The following is a 21,056-nucleotide window of genomic DNA, read 5'->3' on the forward strand; positions in this document are numbered from 1 at the left end:
AAAGATGCTGGGGTATTTTTTGTATATCACATCACTGCTTCTAACAACAGACTGTGGAATTTGCTCTCACCTAATCAACAGATGTTTATTCTAAAACCCTCAACATATTTCATTATGCTGTAAAATCCCTGCACAAGTTGAACTATATTGAGCTCATGATGGACAGTTCAGATTACTCAATCCATTTTCTTCAGTAAGGGATGAATAGATTTCCATGGTTCTGTTGTAAGCTTACACCAAGAAAGTTGTTGTAGTGCAACTTCCCTTAGCTCACTGAATCATTTTTATCATAAAAAAATTCAAAAAGATTCAGCTGAACTTTCAAATAAAAATAGTTTTGTTTATAGCTAGACTTTAGAAAGAGTTGTACTTGTTTTATGTAATGATTAAGCGTATCTATAATACACAGCTTTTAAGCAGTACTTTTCATTAGTAGGTCTCAAAGCACCTTACAAAAGAATTCAGTGTAATCATTTTCTTCTTATCTAAGGGCAATTATTGTTATCTTATCTAGTGCTCATAAAGCGATGATTGTCTGCCTGTGATCGCTGTAAGAAAATCTATAAGGTCTACCAATAAAATCAGACTTTTTATTTAAATATTTTATAATTTAAACCCTCCCACCTCCCACACCTCTGTGTGTGTACAATTTTATGTTGTAGTGTTTTTATTTCACTTGATGATGGTTGAGGTAGTTTCATACTGTACCTCCCATACCAGTGTTGTAATCTAAGCCAGTGCTTTAAGTAGAACTGACTTTTCTTAGTGTCAGAAGAGACCTTGCTGAAGGCTTAACCAAATTCATTTATGAGCTAGAGAATGATTCAGGACAGTGTTTGTTAAGGTGATCAAAGTAGTAACGTGGCACATGTCTCCAGTTCAGTTACCAGGGAGCTTGACTGCTGAGAGAGTTTGTACATAATGTCTCTTGGTACCTGTCATGAAAAAATAGAAGTGTGTGTGAGTGAATGAGTGAGTTACATGGCAGTATTCTCATATCTGTCTGGTTTTCATTCATTTCCATCTTGCAGAGCTGTTAAAAATGGTACGGAATCTCACATTTCTTCTTTTTTTTTTTTTTTTTTTTTTTGGAATGGAACCACCAGTTCCAGTCACCTTCAGTGTCACGTTTTTGTAATGCATCTGGTAGCAGAACAAACCTCTGATGCTAGAAGTGCATGAAGTACACATCCTTAAATTGTTGTTTTCCACCTACCTCTATCAATTGAGGTGCACAGGTGATTGTCGCTCATTTTAGTAGTTTAGTTTACGCCTTGAGATCTTCTACTGGGTTGATATTTTCCAAAATAGGACAGAAAACCATTTATTTATTTCAAGACAATACATTAAAGCATTGTCATTTAGGGGTAACATAAAAGTTAGAAAATGTATGAAAGATTGATAATGGAAGAATTATAATTTGGGAACTGTATAGTATACTATATACTAAATAGAATAGGAACTGTATTCCTAGATACTGTAATGCTGTCCTGAGACATGAGTTCATATAACTTAGATTTAAGTTGTAAATCTTTTATTAAAGAGGATGAAGGCTTATCTACTGTAATGAAATGTTTGCCAGCAGTCTTGCAGGTATAGTCAGTGATTTCTGTTGACTCTCTGTATACTTCAGTTAGATTGGTGTAGATTCAGATGATTTGGAAAAATGGTCCAAGAGGAAATGTTCTGAGATGGCCAGTTTCAAGAAAAAGTTGTCTTGCTTATTTCTGTGTTCATTGGTTTTGTGTGACTCATGTTTTGACCCATACTTTTGTATTTGATTCATTATTTCCGTGTTGTGTTATTTTAAACTAAATGCCTTCCTCTACATCATTTTACAGTACTTAAAACTTTGGTATGTTTAAAATGGTCTATAAGAGTCCTCACTTTGTGGTAATACCCATGAAAGACCTTAGTATTATTCACCTGCACATCATATCCTTGATTATATTAAAGCTGGTCTGGATAGCCTCCCACTGGAAAGCTGGGCTCTTTGTGGAGGTCCTGATTAATTTGTGTTTGTTGCCTTTTGCATAGTTTCAGAGCTGGCAGAACCAGCCATACACTGCGAGTACCCGAAGTTTGAATAGTCTCCAACGTCCTTGTCTGGTGCAAAGTACTCTTCATGAGGCATGTACTTGAAGATTAACTCTTCCATTAGAATATAAAGATCTAGCATTTCTCAGTGCTAGTATCAGTCCATTCTGTCAGTTCTTCTGCCGCTTTGTACATGTGGTGGATAGATTCCTCTTGTTTGAAGACACTCTTCTCACTAAGTATTTAGTGAAGCAAATCTTGCAGCTAAACTGATTTCTAAATAAAATCTTTGTATTTTTCATTTCACTAGTTTGAGTAATATTTGCAAGGTAAAATTTGGAAGAAGGCCAAACCCATTCACACAACCATTTAAAGAAAGTTACTGCAAATATTTTACCAGTGGTACCTGGCACCATTTAAGCAGACAAAAACCACAGGCAGGACCCATAAATGTTTGACACAATATGAAAGAAAAGACTCTTTCTGCATGTATATTACGAATACGATAGAAGAGCAGTGTTTTGAAGATAAGTAGCAAATAAAGTTATTGTGAAGAAGGTTGGCTGCCCGCTGTGATTATGGTGGATCGCAGTCCGCAGAAACTAATGTTTCTCCATTAGTTTGGGGAAACACCATAGCAAACAGAATTCCTAAATTGAGAGAGGGACAGAGTGCTCTCAATTTTGTTCTGTTTTGGGTTCAGTGTCTAGTACAGGGGAAACTCTGGTCTGTCGGGCATCCAGGCATTACTTGCAATGTTATTGCTGCCTGTGCTTGATAAAGAGCAGATCTCCGTATTCTAATGGAATGGTAGAATGACTTCTAGGAAATTCTTTCAGTTCTAGAGTAACTAAAAAATAAACCCCGAAAGAGCTACCTATCTAAAATCTGGATAAAATACATGAAAAGGAGATCAACTAACACAAATTCTGTCTTGAAGATAACATAGGCTGTAGATAATAGTTGATGTTGTATGAAAATACCAAAAACATTACTCATAAAGCTATTTTAAGTACTAAACAAAACTTGAAAGGGGGAGTGAATTCAGCTACAGGAAAAGGAGGAAAAGTTATATATTTGTGGTGTCTTCCCCAGCTCTCATGAGTGATGTAAGTATATTAAGAACTGTTACTATAGAAATATCTTGGCTGCCATACAAGTGCCCTACATAGTGTTTGGAAATGAAGGAATTGGAGAGTATAGGTGTTGAACCAGCTTTAGATAGTTTACCTTCCTTTTTCCCAGGCACAAAAATAGGGACCTAAGAATGGTGTGTCAGCTCAGACCAGAGCTGTTTCTACATCAATATCTTGTTTTTAACATTGAATGATATGCCTAGGGAAGAGTATCATAGGACATGAAAATAGCTGAGTGTCTGAAGGGAAGTGTTACTGGTTTCTAGCAGGATGCAGTTTAGGGGTCTGAGGGCAGATGATTTGGTATTTAATCATTTGGGTTGTGATGAATTTGTGCAATCTCTTTTTGAACCCTTGGTAGCTTTAGCATCTGCAGTATCCTATAACACAGGAAGTGTCTTTTCTTAGTTAGGCTGTTGCCAGCATAAAAGTTACAATTTTTCACTCCTGTAATTTTGCATGATGTAAACCCCTGTTATTTTTAATTTGTAAAATTTGATATGAAACGTCTCTGGATAAAGTTGAGTACTTGATGTGTATGTATGGAATATCGGGTCTTGTGTGCAGACTCTTATTTACTGGGAAATATGAAAAAAAGAACTCTTCATAAAATCTTCTCACTTCTAGTAACGTCCAGCTTGTTTATGCTTTCTATTTCTCTCAGAATGAAACCTGAGAACCACTTATAGCCAGTTTTGTTCTTAGCAGTGTATCTTTTTATAAAGACTGTAGTGTTCATATCTGTGTATGAATTGTATCTGTAAAAACATTGTGAGTGTAAAAAGCTTGCTTTTGAAAAGTTAATTGCCAAGCTTGTGATTGTTTATTAGATTGGGGAATGTTTTAATTGAGGTTTTGGTGTGAAGTTTCTCAAGTTAAGTAGCAGAGGACAGGTATTAGCCCCCTATTTATCATATGTTCATCCATAAAAACCCATAAGACGTTCAGGAATGATATGGAAAGAGAGCAGTGTGTCAAAATGGCTCTTTCCCATGGTCAATACTTGAGCTTTGATTTCATCTATAATGAAACAGTGATATTAATTAAATGTGTTTGATTTGCCTTTCCAGACTTGGATTGTTCTGGAGACTGCTAAGCATTTTTCCAATTTGACATGGAATTTTCCGTGGCTTGGATTCCTCCTTCTGTCTGTCGTGTGTTAGGGTTTGATAGCAGTTCTTTAAGGATGTTTGATGCCTAAGGGAAAAGATCCTTTATGGCAGTGTGTACATGTATAATTTATTTATTTTAAATTTGTCAGATCAGAAAATGGGGCTACAGCTCCCATTGGCTGGTAACTCTTAGTGAATTTAATTAGATAAAGCAATGAAAGTGGTTGAATTGTAGGAGAGAGATTTAAATAAACACATTTTAATCTCATAATGACATGTCTCAATCTGTGCCAGGGGAGGTTTAGTCTGGGTATTAAGAAAAATTTCTTCACCAAAAGGTGATCAGGCATTGGAACAGGCAGCCCAGGGAAGTGATGGAATCAATGTCCTTGGAAGTGTTCAAAAAACGTTGAGATGAGGCCTTTAATGACATGGCTTAGTGGTGGTTTTGGCAGTCCTGGGGTGATGGTTGGACTTGATGATCTTAAAGGTCTTTTCCAGCCTGGTTGATTCTACACTTCTGTGATTGTATGGGAAACTATGCAGTGAAAATCTGCTATCTTGCATGAATGATGAAGGGATAAAATTAAACCAGCTCATGGTTACAGGTATGCGATTTGGAACCATTTGCAGCTCTTCCGAAGTGGAGATGAAGATTTAAAAAAAATTGATTAAAAATATGAGAGGGACATGGTTCTTCTAAAGATACCTATAGCAAGCCCTGTTATGAATTGTAGTAGGCTACGATGAGCAAGAATTAGTCTGTTTCAACAATAAAAAGTTTAATGCAGCAACAGGCTTCTATTAAGAGCAAACAGAAATCATAGGATTAAGTGTTTAAGTCCTCTTCCTCTGAGTTATAGACCTTTCAGAAATGGATTCCTTGCAGATTTTGCCAGCCTGCTGAGAAGACCTTCTCTCTTCCTTTATAGCAGTAGAATAACCCTAGGGAACAGGTCTTAAATCCAAAATCTGTTATCTCCCAGTCTTGCAAAGAGAGGTTTTGAATTCTAAAGTCCGTTCACTGGACCTTTAGTAAGACTGAGAAAAGTATACAGTTTAAGAAAGTACAATTTGAGCTCAGTACTAGTGCAAAGAGTATGCCTGTATAGTTTTAGACCCTCCCTTGTATTTCCAGGTTAAGTACTTCTTATTATTAATAGAGGAATTGGAAATGTCTGTTTCTTCCAAGGATTTAAATGAGAGACCACTTGATTAGGGAATGATATAGCTTGGGAGATGAGGAAGATGATTATATGGAAAATTCTTATAATACAGTTTCATTTTCAGTTCTGTGTTGGTGGGGTTTGCAATCATTACTCATACAGAGAGCAGATGACCTGAGTAGTGATTGTTCTGGGCTGAATGACTTTGGCTGTAATGCCAAAAGATTTCATAAAAGATAGTGTCCTATTTTCACAAGATGCGGCAGGAAAGTCTTTTGTCACTGTCATAGAGAGGTTATATTCCAAAGGTTGGGTACTTACTTAATTCAGTCTTTCCCTTCCCCCTTTGGAGTTTGGTTTAAATACTTCTGGTGTGAGGAAGCTTCTAGTTGGTTTGGAGAGAAAATATTTGTGTTTCAATTGTCTTGTGCTGTGAGAATGAGAAAAGCTGATGATGAATGAGAAGAAGAATGAGAAATGAGCTTTTGCTGATTTTAAAATAACATTGCTCATTGATACTGGGAAACTTTGTTCCCTAGCTTGGATTTGAATTTGTGTCCTTTATTGTCCAAAGATGAGCACAAAAATCAGCAAATGACCAACATTTGCTTTATATTGGGCAGAGAATGAAAAAATCTAAGACAATCAAATGAGCTTTGCATAGCAAATGATAAAATGTTTTTTGTAGTGTCTCCAGGAGTAGATCTGATACTAGTTGCCCATTTTTGGTTAAGGAAGGTGTAGTGGGACGGATGTGTCATGAGGATTTGGATCATGATGATTCGCCTCCAGCTGCGTTGTCACAGTTTTGACAAATAACATGGCTGATGACTGAGTTTCCATACTGATGTGCAACTGTTTGTTTTTGCTTCTCTTTACTTCCGCTTTGCTTTGTTTGTGTATAGACTAAGAGCTCATTGCTTTCTGAGCTTAATACTTGCTCAAGCTCTTAGCATAACTTCTCTCCCTTTGAGTATCTTAAGAGGTTTGGGTTGTTGTCTTCTTCACTGGCAGGACTAGTGCGGAAGCATTGAATGAAGGATCTGTAAATGCTGACAGTGCTCAGTTCTGTTACTGTTTCGATTGCCCCAAATGACATTTTTGGGTATACCTTTCCATGTGTGGGCTGATAATACTATTGATAAGAATGGGCCTGAGGTGATGCAGGTTGAATGGAGAGAGCGCTGGAGAGCCTACTAAAGAATACGTGATTTCTTTGAGTTTGTGTCCTTGATTAGGCTGTTTTTTGGGGCTGTTTATTTTTATGTGTGTGTGGTTTTTTTGGAGGGAGGAGGGTGTTGTTTTTTACAACTTTTAGCACAGTTTCTTCTAATATTTCTGTTTAAGAGTTGTGACTGTATTTCCTGGCTGATATTGTTACTGTCTTTGCATTCATTGAAGTTTAAAATTTTGCAGTTTTGTGGTATGCAAGGTGAGACTCTATTTTGTTATTGCTCTCTTTTTGCCTGTCCATCATAATAGCAAATATAGTCAGAAAAGAAATCTTGGATTTTTCTTTTGTTGTTGTTTTTGTCTTTATTTTGTTCTAAAGCACCTCATTATGGTAGCTGATCTAAACTATCTGGAGAATCACCCCAACTTTAAAGTAAATAACAATTGCATGCAGACATACTTGGCTGCACAGCAAGATCTACATTTAGAAAAGGGTTCTGTCCTATTTTCACTTAATTTTAGTGATCTGGAGTTTTACCTTCATTTAAGAAATCCTAATGAGTTTTGGCATCTTTTCCAGGCCTCCCTAATAGATAAATGAATGAGTTCTCTGGGTCAGATTTCAGAATCATTTGTGTAAGGGAAGCCCTGCTTACCTGTCAGGTAACCTAAGGTATCCTAGTAATTCCTGGTGTGTTCAAAGTTCTGCCTCTGCTTGTTTGGTGTTTACTCTAGCAGGGTCTTGTGGTTAGAAAGGTGAAGTAGGCTGTGGGAGGTTGCTGACATAAATGGAATGCCTTAAAAAGCAGCTGCAACCCCATGTAGATGAGTGTTCTGTTGAAATGCTGGTTTTGATTTTTAAATGAATCTATGTCAGTCTAAGTTAACAGTTATATTTGAATTTTATTTTTGTTGTACAGTATTTGATGAGTACAGCAGCAGGCTGGGAGTCAGAGCTCCTGTACTTCTCTCTCAGTTCTATCATGAGCTTCTGTATTGCCTTGAGATGCTTGTCTTTTACCCAGTGTACTGGGAATAATACTATTTTCCTACATTTCCTAGGATCCTGAGGCTAGTAGAGTACTTTTAGGACACCAGATAAAAGGTTCAAAGTTCAGGGTCATGTTAAATAATCATGCAGTTGAAAATGAGTCAAATGTTCACTCAAGTGAAGATGACTAGGCTAGGGAAAGGTTAAACTGAAAAAGTTGCAGAAAGAAGGGCTAAGCTATAAATATTGTGTGACTCGTTATTTCCTTGTTTTCTTGTTGATTCTTGAGATTGTGAACTCTTGGCTTATCACTTGACATCTGTAAACCATCAGACACAGCAATGGTGCGAAGTAATGTTACTTTAACATAATAAGGTTGGCAAAAGTGTATGCCTGGATGAGGTACCTGTGTAGGGCACATATTCAGACATATCCACATAAAGCACTCTTGTAGTTGAAAGATTCTTCCACTTGTTTGTAGCAGACAGTGAATCACACAAAGGGTCCACAGTGTTGCTAAATTAAAATCTGGTGTGTTGAGGGTTTTGGGAGTTAGCGGCGACAAGTCTGTGTCTCATTCATTGGTAAGGGTACATTTGTGACAGAAAGGTTGATACAGCAGCTTGGTGCATTTCTTTCCCTCGTGTAATGGAAAATACATCTGTAGACTATTCAGCTTTATCCATAGAGATGTTTTTTGGCCACAGATCTGTGGGTTAGCTTGTGGGATTTTTCATTTTCATAATCTTTTAGCAATGTTTCTGTTTACTGAAGCAGTATGAATAAAACAGGGGTACTCTTTTGTTGAAAAGTCTCATCCTACCTGTTTGGGATTGTTTCTGGAAAACAGATTGCTAATCCCCATAATAATTTTCTTTACTACTCAGCTACTATGCCCCAGATTTATGTTTGAACAGTGTGGCATACAATATGGAAAATACAATTTAACCGTGTCATAGATTTGTTAAAGATGAGAATTAAACGCTAAGTTTATGTAGCCTAAACTTTTGCACAGCACCGTCTTTGTGTTATATGTGAAGTTGGGTGCTTTCATTAAATTAAAGCACTATTCTTTTCAGAAGAAGACAGACCTAATTTCATAATATAGGTATGATCTGGTTCTCTCATGAAGTCAGCTGTTAACAGGACTGTTCTCTTCTTGCATCTAGGTATAGGTACAGACCTTGTGAAGAGGAGAGTTATACTTCAAGGCAAAGAGGCAAATAACAAAATTCCTTAGGTCACAGAGAGCGTGAAGAAAAGTCTAGAGGGTCCTTGCTTTTTGTTTGAAGGCTTATCAGTGTTCTGGTACAGATGTTTGTTTAGAAATTTAGCTGAACAACTCAAAAATGCCATGAAAGATGTGATAAACAAAATTGCGTTCTTTTTTGTTAATTTTCTTCTCTAGGTTTCTCAGGTTAGGCTATGAGGCTTCCTGGGTGTCTCACCTTGAGCTGCTTACCACCTCTATATGTAATGTGTCTAGTTTACCTGTCTTTTTCCTTTCTATTTTTTGAGAGAATTACTCTCTATCTTCAGAGGTTTACTTGCCTTCTTTGACTAGCTAAGTAAATTCAGGGACCTCTCAGGGGTTTACATTTGTCAAAAGATGATAATGCTGTCATGTTTCTCTGCAGTTTTGAGCTTTCTTTCAGGGCAAGTTCCTGTGGCTGTGCGATTGATACCATGCATAGTTGCTCAAAGAGAGCCTGTTAAGGTTTCTGCTCTCCAGACTCTGATGTTTGTTATGTGGTGTGTACCATAATACTCAAGCCTTTTTTTTCAAGCTTTTCTTGCAGATTATTTCAAAGTATGAATAAGTGGTAATAGGGAGGGAAAAGTTGTGGGAGGTGCTGGTTTCCATACAAAATAAAACTCACAGAAGTGCACAGCTTGTTTGGCAGCATTAGGATATCTAGTGCACTTTGCAGCATGCTTGCTGTGAGCTGAGAGCCGAAGACCTTTTGTTCACTGTTTTGGAAAATTTCAGGCCCACAACTCTGGTCAAAAGACTGTTCAGACAAAAAATGATATAAAGCCACTGCTCAGAAAGTCATAATCTCTTCTTATACTAGGGATTTCAGAATTTATATTAGATGTCGTGTACTCTCCGCTGTCTGAACGATTAAAGGCTTAGGAAATGTGATACTTCAGATTGTATTTTCCCTAGCACTCATTCACATGGAGTAGTTTCTGTAGATTTTTTCTAGTATTTACAAAAAAAGTGGGCAAAAGCTGAGATTTTCTAGAAGTAGGTTTATTTAGTCTGTGCTTTTTTGTTTTGGTTGGTTTTGGTTTTTTTTCTTGTCCTCTAAATTCTGAAATCCTTACTGATGAGTCTGATTATAAACAAGACACTCCCTCATGCTGGTGATAAGTCGAAATCTGCCTTGGGACAATTACCTCTTTCTTAGCATGATGTCAGTGGATAGCCTGAAAATGCTGCCACACAGCAGCTTGCTTTCTCAGCTAGAAAAGAAATGTTTATGATCAGTGGCTTGTTAGATCCTTAGTATTATAGAAATTGATTGTGTCGTAATATCCTTTTGTCAAATGCTCTGGCTCTTTGTGGTTATACACACAGTCAACAGCATATCGTAGTGTGTTCATAGCTTGAGCATGTCAAGACATATTTTGCTGAACCTAGGCCTTGATCAGCTGGAAAGGTTGCTTCCTGCTTTCCACTGCTGGTTTTTGGTGCATGTTTGTGTCATACAGAAACAAAAATGAAACAAAGGTATTGGTATTATATACAGGTTTTGGGCTGAGACAGATGTATGGGTCGTCAAAGAGGTGTTTTTGTGTTGTGTCCTATTGCCTCAGCCCCAGTCGGGATGTGATTACAGTAACAGCAAACAATGTCTGGAAAGAATCTAGCATGAGGATAGTACTCTCTCTTCTCTCAGGAGTTTGCAGTCTGTATTAATTTTTATTTTTTTTTAAGGCAAACGCCTGTTGAGTACTTCTGTCAGTTGCGTCTTTATGGGAATAGCATGGAAAGAATCACTGCCATCCTATCTTTGTCATCAGCATTTTGTCTCTGTTTAATGTAATTGCTGATTGTTTTTATAGCAGCACACTCCTATATCCCTATGTGAGTTTATTGTCTAATTTATTGAGACAGGACTGTCTTGTATAGTGAATTTTATGAACATGTCATTTCTCATGTCAAATATTTTAGCATTTAATTGTCATGCTAATAAAAAAAAGCTTAAATAACTTTGGGTTTGTTTTCAGGGTTGAGTTTTTTTTAAGTGTGTTTCAGGAATGCTGTTGCTAGACTGAAGGACACAGATTCTCCCACCCTTTTCCCCCAAACTCTCTATCCCTACTAAGCTAACTAAACATGCCTTTAACTAGATGACAAATGATGCTCTGTAGTATGTATGTACATGCTCTTGGCCTGTTTTACTCAGTCCAGGAAGCTGATACCATGCCTAAAGTCTGATTTCGGCTTTTTGCCCAAAAAGCTTAAGCATTATGGCTTCAAAATAAAACTGCGTAAATTCCACATGTTAATCTAGTGCCTTTTTGCCCTGTGAACCACCTGCCTGTTCTCAGTATGACCTTAATTCACCCCATCTTCCCAGAAAGAAACTTGCTCCTTATGTTTCTGTTTTTCTCTTAGAAGAATTCCCTCCAGCTCTGTCATTGCATGACAGGGATAATGTTTGTCATGACCTGCTGTCAGCTGGAAGGGAGATCAGGCACTGGTCAGGTTTAAGCAGTCTTCTAAAGATTGACCTACTGCTCCCATATGACACTGCAGGGTTTGGCAAATAGCAATGATAATTTTTCTTCTCATGGGTGCATATGTAGATGGCTTGGAATGAGGGGAAGTAGAAATACTAATTTCTGCATAGGCTTCTGTATTACGAATCTGATATAGGCATTGTTCATGCCATATTAAATCTATCTGAAATCTTGTGTATGTTGAGATTCAAAGTATGAAAACCTTGTATTTTTTCATGAAGTTTTGAAGAAATGAAACTAGTATGTCTAAAGGGCTTTAGCAGACAAAATATGTTGAAGTCTGGCTGTGACTGTTTGGCTGTGACTGTTTGATATGTCTTCTGTTGCTGTACCTGGTAGAGACTATCAACAGTCCCCTGCTGAAAGATTAGAAGAGAATGTGTGCCTGTACCTCATGCAGTTTATTTTAGAATTTGGCTTTTTAGCTTGGTTTTATTTTCAGTGTCAGCTTTGAAACTGAGGCTCGGGACCTTTTTGTGATATGATGGAAGTGCAGATACGGGTCCATAGTGGAGGAGAAGCCTTTCTGACAATGCCATAGTCAAAAGTCTTTTGTTACTACAATATGTTAGCGAGCATTTACATGGTAGCTAAAAATGGATATAAAAAGATACTATTTTTAAGTGGAGCTTTTTGTCTAAGTCTATTGTAGTAAATTTAGCCTTTAAATAAGTTGTCAAATTTAAATAAAATGGCTTTGCTAATAAGTAATGTGAGTACCTACTGCTTGAATATTTTTTGCTGAAGTTTTAAAGTACATCAGATCACTGAAGTGAGGGAAATTGCTGAGTAAATTGGATGCAGTTTGCTGAAGGAGCAGATCAGCTTGGAACAGATTTTCTTCAGTAGGCATAGATGGAAAATTGTGTGTTCATTTCAGGATAGTTAATGTCAATTATTTTTTTACAAGGAGAAACTGAAAAGGGTTGTTTTCCTCTTGCAAAATGTTAAAAAAATTAAATGTGATGCTGAGATCAGCTCTCTGTTGATGTAGTGATGCTGAATCCAGAAAGTCAGCTCAGTTCACTAGCCAAAGGTAATGATTCTTTTTATTAAAAACACCCCAACAAATTTCATTTTCAATGCAAACATGATTAGCAGAAGCATATGAATCCAAAATATCTAGTGTAGTTTTATCAGTACCTTTCTCTAAAGCTTGCAAAACTTGGAGTTATATAAGTGGAATTCTAGCTTCCTTTGAAGCTAACTTGATACGCTTGTGAGTTTGGAAGATAATCCTAAAATGTAATCCTTCAAAATATTGCAGCTTTTTTTTTGCTGTACCCAGCAACATTGGTGACATTGGAGTTGACTATTGGCAGTAGGAACTTCTGTTCTAAGCTGGGTCTTGTAACCATTCAGGATACCTTGTGTACTTGCAATGTTCTGTATGCATGTACTTTGTGTCACTGCTGCATATATGACAGTTTGGAGAACATCTGGTCCAGAAAATGAGAAGAACTGTTTATCATTCTTAACATCAAATATGAAAATCATTAATCTGAATAAATGTGTTTAAATTGTGTAATTGCTTAAATGTAAATGTATTATAGCATTAAAGTTAGCAAAATGAAATACCAAATATGAGGTATAAGCTATATTTACTTGCAAATCAACATCAGTTTAAGATTATCTCATAACAAGCTTTCTTTCAGAAAAGGAGTGGAAATGCAAAATCAAATTAAAATTGTATGTTAAAATCAAGTTTCCTTGCTTGATGATTTGAGCTGATAACTCTTTGTGGTTACTGTAAATCTTTTTGAATTAACCTGGCCTGAGTATCTGTCCATCTGCAGTGAATTGCTGAAGTGTTTTGACACAAGATGTGTTTCACCAAATGTTGATGGATGTTGTCAGGTATTATCAAACAAAAAGTAGAATGTTGGTTATGGCTTTTCCTGTGGATCCAAAACAGGTTAAGTGTTGAAGCAAGATTGAAATGAACAGAAAAACATCAGATGAATCACACTCAGTGGTGAATAGGATGGTGGCACAGACTGAAAGCCATTAATGGTAAATTCTTCATTCTTGTCTGTCAATATTAAGGAGGGTGCTCCAGCTCTGTCTCATGGGGAAGTTCCACGATGCAGATGAGCTGATCTGGCATCTTTCTGTTTCTGAGAGATCTCCTTGCACCAAAGTCTTGTGGGTCCTGCCTGCTCATTTGACCCTTCAGTGAGCTGATCCAGCTCCTGAAGACCACATAACACTCCCTGCCTTTTTAATATTTGTTTTCTTATGTTTTAAGAAACTGAGTCTGCCTAAGGAGGTGTCAGAACGACATCCAGCAGTGGGCAACCAGATCTAGGAAGGCAAATTGGAGTGGGCCATAGAGGCAGTTGAGCTAAAGAAGCATGCTGTGAAGTTTGCTTGTGTTGCAGGCCTGTACCTTTAGTTTCTTCATCTGTTATGACAGAAATTGTAACTTACCTGTCTTACAGAGTTGCTAAAAAGACTTCAATGTGTGCGTTCAAGGCATCGTAATTGGTGAGAAAGATCTTGTAGAAGCAGTCCTGCCTTACTGTGTGTAAGTACTGAATGTACTGCTACTTTTGCTATAAAAATTTATTTCTCTAGAGATGTCATAAAGCCGTTGGATTACCATTGATAATGGTAATTCTGCCAGTCACGTATGAGCTTTTCTATTGAGGAATGATGCTGCTCTCTTCGTATTAATAATTTTATGGGAAGAACAGGGTTAGCTGTTTGAATCATTGAAGGCTGCTATGAGAAACCTGATAGCATTTCAATAGGGCATACCAATATAATTATAGAAGATTCTTTGGAAAATTGATACGGTGTCAGTTATTTGTAGCTCTTCTTCAGAGCAAATAAAACAATAACATATGTTGAACAGAGTGGATGACCTGCTTGTATGCTGATTTTCTTTGCAATTGCACTTTGCCTTCCAGGAGATAGGTTTGGGTTTGCATTTAGCCTGATAGAACTCTGGCTGCTATGGGTACAGTTCTGAGAAGCAGCATTTGCTGTCAATCCACAGGAGTTGCTTTGTACTTCGGGTTTTGGCTTTTGCAAGGAGAGCAACAGATCCAAGAATCACAGAGCACATTGCATGGGGCATTGTTATGAAACTGTAAGTGCCTTGCTATGCTCTGCTTAAGAATTTTGATAAGTTAAAATGTTGAAGCATTGAGAGGGAATAATCCTGCAACATTTGTAAGGCTCTATATAAGAAACAAACACTGTTTTATTGTAGAACATCCCTGTGTATGTGCTCTCCAGCCCAGTGGGAGACTGACTGCCTAGCAGCAGATACTGTCTGTAATCAGATCCCTGCAGCTCTGCATTGCTCTAGTACATCTGTCTTGAATCTCGCAGTGTCTTGCTTTATTTCACTGTTCATATTGCTCTCTGTGAGATGGATTTCTTCATCTGAAGTGAAAATCTGTAAACATGTAAGTGCAAACTAAAGCATGTGAGTTACATTTCTAAAAAGCCACATTACTGGTTTCAGTCAACTGATATATCAATGTAACTTGTTTTTAGGATGTGAGCTTTAGCTTCTCAAGCTTTAATCAACATAAGACATGAGCTGATAGTATTAGCTCACCAGCCTTTTTTGCTTGCATCTGTTACAAGACTTCAGAAAGTACTTTGCTTCACGTGATAATTGTAGTTAAGCAGCTAAAAAGAAATCTGATGGATTGGAGATGGTATTATTTTATGGATATTTTGCCCTGAAGAGAAGTGGGGAAATCCATGAATCTTGTTAATACTGTCTCCTACCTACTTGATATCTGGTAGAAATAACAAAAGAAAAAAACCCAAACTAAATATATGCAAGATAATTAAATGGACCAGATAGGCATAGCAGACAATTCATAGCTGTCTTGCAGTACTGAGAGTAGAATATCTCCGTCGAAGTTTTAGAGAGCTCCTAAGACTTAATTCTATACTTTGATCATTCTTGAGAGCAAGGGGAAGAAAATAAGGTTTGTTAGCATCCCCTTTAAATAACATGTTTGCATGGGACCCTTTGGAGTTTACTTGCTTAAGGACTTTGTGTCCAGTAGGGATGGACAGGAAAGGATGGAATATTTGTTTTATGATTTTAGTGGTTATCCATCAGTACAATGTAGTTTACTCCTGTTCTTAGTGATAGATTTTTGATGGGTTACTGTAGGAGTGACACTGTGGGGAATAATTGGAAGATACTGACACACTGCAGATCTGTCAGGTGCATTAATTTATGAAATTATTTGTTCCTGTATGATAATCATCTTTGGGGATTTGCTTTTTTCAAGATTATTGTGGTGGAACATTTATCCATTCACCGTCCATGTTGCAGTTATTTATAAGTATATTTAACATGTTTGGAATGATGTATAACATTTCCTTATGCTCTGTTATGGCTTTGCAGTTTTATGCATGCACTGAAATGCTCATGCTAGGAACATTATGAGTTAGTTACTCATCCTTCTCAGAGATAATCGTAGTAGGCTTTCCATATTCACTTTGACCAGTGGCACCAGCATTATGGAGTTTCTTGTATGAGACAAATACATTACAATATGGACACAAGGAGAAACAGCAGTGGCAGCAATACAGCCATTGCTGTGATGGCCTACCATTACAAGCAAGACAGGATGTTTATGTATAATGTCTTGTTTTATATCTTTTTAGAAAGAGATAGGCTGAGTTCAGGCAAATGTGTAATCTTTGGATTACATATGAAGTATAACAGATTTTTTTGTTTGTTTGTTTTATATCTTGCATCATTTTAATCAACAGCCCAGTAGAGAGTTGGTAGGTTGACAATCCAGTGAAGTCAGCATTATCAGGTATTATCAGCAGTATCAGGTATTATTAGCAGTTTTAGAATAACTGAGTAATTAGATTTTCCCATATTTAATTCAGTTTTTTTATTCTTTTGATAGTTAGGAATAGAGTTTTTGTATTCTGATATTTGTCTTTATTGGCTTTGTTTTGTACTGTCATTCAGTACAGCAGTAAGTGAATATAATAAATCATTTTAGTTATTGGGGTGGAATTTTCTTAAAATGTCATTGTTGAGTTACTTAATTTCAGCAGCTTTGTATCAGCTTTATGAAATACTGTATGTTTTACCTTTTTATTGAAGTAATGTTTGTTTTGTGCATCCATCTAGTGCAGATCAAATGTAATGGCTGTTTCAAGCAGATGCTGCAGTGTTGATTTTGTTGCAATTAGCTAGTATACATAACAAGAAAGCATGTATTTTTCTCCTACTGAACTCCTGGTATTCTGTGGTCTGTGCATAATAGCCAGTTAATGGAGAGAGCATTGAGGTGTCATGGCAGCATTAGATACTGAAGTAGTATACTGTCTTATGTTCCTTGAATCTAAAAAGAAACTAGAATACACTGATCCTCTTAAGCTATAGAATTGAAATCCTGAAAAAGATGTTTTTATGTGTTTGTTTTAATAGACTTTGTAAGCTCAAGGGGACCACTGGCATTGCAAGATTATGATGTTACAATGCCAAGCTGCTTACCAGGAAAAGCAGCTGAATTTTCCTTGAGCAGTTTGCAAGCAGACTTTTTGAACACAGAAGAACCTTCAGTACAGATGTTGAGTTTTATAAAGGGAATCATCAAGGTGGATTATAAGTTACCAGTTTTGGTTGTTGTGGGTTTTTTTGGATTTTTTGGGAGGGTTTTTTGGGTGTTTTTTTTCCCCCCCTTCTAATTGTTCCACTTTTTCACTCCTTCATGTAGACATACAGAAAAATAGCACTTACTTAGTATTGGGCTTTTATATAGCTCTGGAGGTGCTTTGTGAAGTACTTACTGAATAAAAAAATGATTGTACTAAACCAAGTTTGTCTAAATGTATAGTAATTCTAGGCACAGAAGGAAAAAAGTGACTGTATGTAACATAGCTTTAAAATTTTAGGTCAAAATTATTTATTAAATTATCTCAAACTGCTCTTATCTTCTTATTGTTACTTTTGGCTGGAATCTGCAAACATGATGGAATCCTAAGGAATTTGGAGTCGTGTTCAAAAAAGAAGGCATCCTATGCGTGAGCAAAGCTTGAGTGCCACAGGAGTATGACCTATATTTGTCAGATTTAGCAGAAGAAACCTGCAAAGTACCACCTCTTCTACTAAATGCATCCATATTCCTTTCCAAAATCCAAGTTTTCAAAATAAAGTAGAAAATACATGAAGCTGACATTCTTCAGTCAAGTCAGTCTTTCTCTGGCTGTTTTGAAAAGTTTCCCCCATTCATCTGGAGATCCTTATTCTCCTTGGGAAAGGCAGTAAGGTGAAACTTGGCAAAGAAGAAAATCCAAAGAATGACAGTGGGGATTTTTTTCTTGGTTAATCATGGATAACTTTAGCTTTGTGTGTATGTGAATGCATTAGCTCTGTGTGAATATTTATCTGAAAGGTATAGATTTAACTGTGATAACGTTTCTCGGATTCTGAATCTGAGCTTTACCACAAAAAAAAAAAAATATCTCGTAAGTACAGGTTAGGTAAAGATGCACTTAAAGAGGCATTGAGAGCTTTGTGTTGAGGAAGAGAAGTAATTTGGTCCAAGAAGTTTGAGTTACTGCATTTATACAGCTTCCTGAGAGAAAAAGGTAATAAAATTAATGACAGGGCTAGCTCGGAAGTATTGCAAATATACTTTAAAAAAATCCAATATGCAAATTTACAACATTTGTTTACTTTCTTGGTGAAATCTGGATGTTCAGTGGAAGAGCATTTTCATAACTTCGTAGAGATTATAATTAGAAGCAAGCACTGTCTGCTAGTTGTGCAGAGTTAAATGAATTACACAAAATCCGGTTATCTTGAGAAGTTGCCACGTTAAGAAATAGATGTATTAATACAATATAAAAAGATCAAATTTTATATTTAAAATGATACCTTTCAAAGGCTTGCTCTTTGCAGATTGGGAAGAATTGGCATCTCAACTAATTTTCAGTTAATTATAGAAATGAATTTTACAAACAAAATTTGAGTAGTCTCTTTTTTTTACATAGACAGCATTAAAGTGAACTGTTCAGAATTCCTAGTTAAAATAACTTGTGTTGCTCCTTGAATATGCTTTTCCAGAGTTTCTGAAAATCTGTTTCTTTTCATTATCATCTGTGATCATTTTAACACTTATTTTTGTATCATATTTAAGAAAACAGAAGGCACAGTCCTTGATAGCTGTCCTTCCACTGAATACCTCTGTAACCAGCAATTTTTGCCTATTACAGAATTCTTACTAGAAAGGTGATAGTGTCACAGTTACGCAAGAGGAATGATAGAGCTGTTTGCGACTACAGCTTACTGCTGTTTCTTATCCCAGCTTCACAATCTTTTGTTTTATCTGTGTACCTCTTGTGTATGTCTAGAAGAAGCATCTGGCCAGGATGAAGATAGAATCGTGATGGTGAAGACTGCAAAGTAAAGCTATTTGACAGCAGACTGCTGTGCTAAGTTAATTAGGGGCAAATCTGCCTATCTGCCTTCCCGCCTTCAGCTTCCCCACTAGAACATGACTTTCCATAGAGTATGCCTGCTTCTTGCTAGCCTCCTTGCTTCGGTCTGTGCAGATGACCAGTCAACTCTTGGCATATAATTTAGACAGAGCAGCTTGGAACCATCATTCACGTATCAGGGCACATACGTCTGCCTTCTCAGTCTTGCTAGTGAAACAGCTCACTTCTGTACAGAAGTCTTTACTTTGCTGCAAGCATCCATTTAAAGCTCCTGGTTTTTACAAAGGCCTCTTCAGTGATGCTTACTTGTCAGGGTTGCATCTAAAGCAAATCACTCTGAGTCTTTATTCATGATATTATATGCCTCTTCTAACCTAGAAACCTTGGCACAACCTTCTACAACCTTGAGGAAAAAACATGGAACTTGAAACAAAAGGGGGACAGATATGGGAAGGAGATGAAGCTGTTTATTAGCTTTACATCTGTTTATTGTGAGGATAGGAGTATCCCTCCTCTGTATCCAGAGTTCTAAGCAGTGGGTGTGGATTAAGTGCAAGTCCTCCAGCACATACTGAAATCTTTGGTTACAGCACATAGGAGGGACAGTCAGGACTAGAGTTAAGTTCTTAATCCCAAAGCCAAAGACTGAGAAACCCAAGTTCTTTGAAAACTGCAACTCTTGTCTTTTTGCATTAAAGAAATATGTATAATAATAAAAAAATCCAGCCCATTGAAGGTCTCCTGCACAGCTCTAACCAAGCAGCCTGTGGTGCACAAAGGGCTGCGTGGTGGGAAGCTCATACAATCAGCTTCACACCTGTAATGCGGCATCACCAGGAGCTCCCTCCCTGCAGGCTGATGCAGTGTCCTTCCTTGCTGCAACATGCCACGCTCACACTGCTTCACAGCGATTATCAGATTTCTGATTGAAATATGGCTTGCTGTCCAACATAAATAATTCTTGTTTATGAGGCTTTTCTGAATTATAAAAGCTGGTGGCTTCTGTTATTTTCTCCCTTCATATTCCCCTCCTTTTTTATTTCATGTTTTGTTTACAGTGTTGCAGTACTTACGTCACATACAACGGTGTATTGGGATTTTGGGGGAGGATATCCAAACTTCAGTGTATGTTCACATGAAAAGTATTCAAAGAGCCTGTGGGTAGATATTGGAGATAATTAGGAGCTAGATGGAACTGCTGCGGGCTCAAGGGATGTTTGCAGGCTGCAGAGCATTCCTATGGGAAAGAAATTGCTCTGTAATTACAAGCAAGGTCAGTGCAGTCAGTTCAATGGAAAAGATATGGTAAGAGCTGGGCTCCCTCCCTTGAAGATCTTTGAATGTCATTAATGAGGCACAGTTGTTACCACTTTTTAAGCAAGTGTCTCCTGAAGTATACATTGTGGAGTGCTGTGAGGATTGCAGCTGTTTCCTGAGAGAGAAGATTGACACTTATAAGGGAGTTTCTTGGTTGCATTTTACATTTCTTTTAATCTCTAAAGATTTTGAATGTGTGTTTCAGTGGTATAAATCTCCAATTTATTTAAAAGGCTGATATATGTTATTTGTACCTTTGTCTTTTCTGAAACAGGACTTTCAACGTCTGCCTGAACTATTTCCACCCACTTCAGTTTATTTGAAAATGAGGCATATTTGCATGGCTGATGGGTGGCTTTGGGTCCAGGATGTTGTGACAGCCATCTTAAACTCATCCTCAAAAGGCAGACTCTGCTTCCTTCCCTTCTGAGGGTTAACCTTTGAGTTCAGAAATATTCCATGCCCAAAATTTCTCATCAGAAGCCTTCACGTGGCAATTGTAATTGCGAGTACTCCTCCTTTCTGTTCCTCATTCGTGCTGTACAGCTTCACCTTCTCCATTCTGCCAGCTGAATGTGGGACTGCGCTGGGACTGTGTTGAGGATTGATTCAGCTTGAAACAAACAAAAAAAAACTTTTGAACACAGTTGAAAGTGATTGAAATCTAGGCTGCTGTGGTACCATGCCTCCCACTCCCTTTCTTACACTGACAATAGTGCTGTTGCATGTGCATGCTGAGCTCATGAAGGGAAGCTCCTGTAAAACTGATTGCTGTTTTGGAGGGTAAGTTTTTGTCAAGATCAGCTTCCTAAACTGCATGATTGGATGATTGCTGATGCTTGTGTTAGGAGAGGCTGGAGGGGTATGGCTTGTCACGAAGCTGAGGGTGGACCTTAATCGGGCAAAGCAGATTTATATTGTGAATCTT

The 21,056-nt window shown here is 37.3% G+C and overlaps 1 protein-coding gene across 1 annotated transcript in view; it reads left to right on the forward strand.

Moving 5' to 3' along the window:
• Positions 1-21,056, forward strand: part of TULP4 (TUB like protein 4) — a 156,604-nt gene that overhangs the window by 1,956 nt on the left and 133,592 nt on the right. The window contains exons 2-3 of the mRNA XM_080615814.1: positions 13,810-13,895; positions 20,403-20,911. The gene's annotated coding sequence lies outside the window, so the exon portion shown is untranslated. The remainder of the gene's footprint in view (positions 1-13,809; positions 13,896-20,402; positions 20,912-21,056) is intronic.

This window comes from Psittacula echo, assembly GCF_963264785.1.
Source record: "Psittacula echo genome assembly, chromosome: 4".
In the NCBI taxonomy this organism is placed as follows: Eukaryota; Metazoa; Chordata; class Aves; order Psittaciformes; family Psittacidae; genus Psittacula; species Psittacula echo.